The sequence below is a fragment of the Poecilia latipinna genome, unplaced genomic scaffold, assembly GCF_001443285.1.
Source record: "Poecilia latipinna isolate Pla-1442-1.1 unplaced genomic scaffold, P_latipinna-1.0 Scaffold516, whole genome shotgun sequence".
Lineage (NCBI taxonomy): Eukaryota > Metazoa > Chordata > Actinopteri > Cyprinodontiformes > Poeciliidae > Poecilia > Poecilia latipinna.
The window spans coordinates 94249-95633 of NW_015113132.1; positions in this window are offsets into that span (position 1 = coordinate 94249).

A 1385-nucleotide genomic window follows, 5' to 3' on the forward strand; every position below is an offset into this window, starting at 1 on the left:
GTAAAAATGCAAAAGTGGGTTTTGATACTCTTGCAAGGCACTGTACTTAGAAATGAGGATGCTGCTCTTACAAGCTTTCCTAAAAAGGAAATGGAAAATCTGCTCCATCATTTAATTGGACTTAAACTCTAATAGAGACTGATCATCTCTGTTCACCCTGGTGGCATGAGGGGAGAAGTGTTCAGAGTCTCAGATTACTTTTTGTTAGGAGGGGGGAGGGGGGAAATTGTGCTGCAGAGTTTTTTTTTCTTTTTCTGATTTGGTTATCCAAATATTTTTGGTAAAACCTGCAGCCAAAAAACGGCATCTTGCTGCTGTGTGAGTTCAGCTAGACAGAACCAAGTTAAGGAACAAATGTCTCTGCTCTGACGCCTGCAGAAAGATACTTCTTTTAAAGAACTGCAATTCTTTTAAACAGTTTAACTCGGGCTCTACGTTTTCCTCCTAACTGAAGCAAACTGCTGAAGCAATCAGAACAAGCATGACGAATAGGCTGTAGTACTGTCTGTTGAGAAAAATGTAAACAAAAGCGCAGCGATGTTCCTCCATTCATACTGTACAAAGTCATGGTTCGTGTTAATGCTCCTGGCTGGATGAGCGAAGCTGGTCCCACGTTCAAACAAAAGCCTACACTATATTAAAATATAAAGATACGATACAGGATATGTTGCTACTTTGACTGCCGCCTGATCAAAGCTGCTAGGCAGGCATGGTAAATGACGGACCCATTTCCAAAATACAACAAAGCACACCTTCAACACTGTTTATCCACCTACTGAGTAATCATGGCAACAGGGGTGCCGGGAAAAAAAAAGAAAAAAAAAAGAAGAAAAGAAAAACCCTGCCTTTTTTGTTCTTTGTTTTTTTCCCCTCTTTTTTTATCCTGTATTTCTTAAGCTCACTCTATAATCAAAAATGTTATTGTTAGGAATCTAAATGTATTTCCTTTGTTCAACAGCCCATAATACATTCAATACAACATTGGTATGGTAATCTGTGTTTTCAGAGACTTGGCACAATTGCTTCTTTTGAACCATGTACAAAAAAAATGAATGGAAAAGTTTGCGCCATCGCCTCAAAGGAGAGAAAAAGAAAAGCGTGAAAGTAACTCGTTTGAGAGGCTGTTGATAAGACTGGAGCTGGGCGTGAGCACTAATTCACAACGTGGTCAGTCAATCAGAAAATAAAATATGAGAAAATTAGAATAATAATAAAAAATAACATCATAGCATTTACATGACAGAACTTTCACCAAAAAGCAAAAAAAAATAAAATAAAATAAAAAATATGTCCCCCACAAAAAAAAAAAAAAAAAAAAAAAAAAGCCAAATTTTTCCCCCCCCCCCCTTTTCAAAAAAAAAAAACCCATTTGGATTCACCCCACA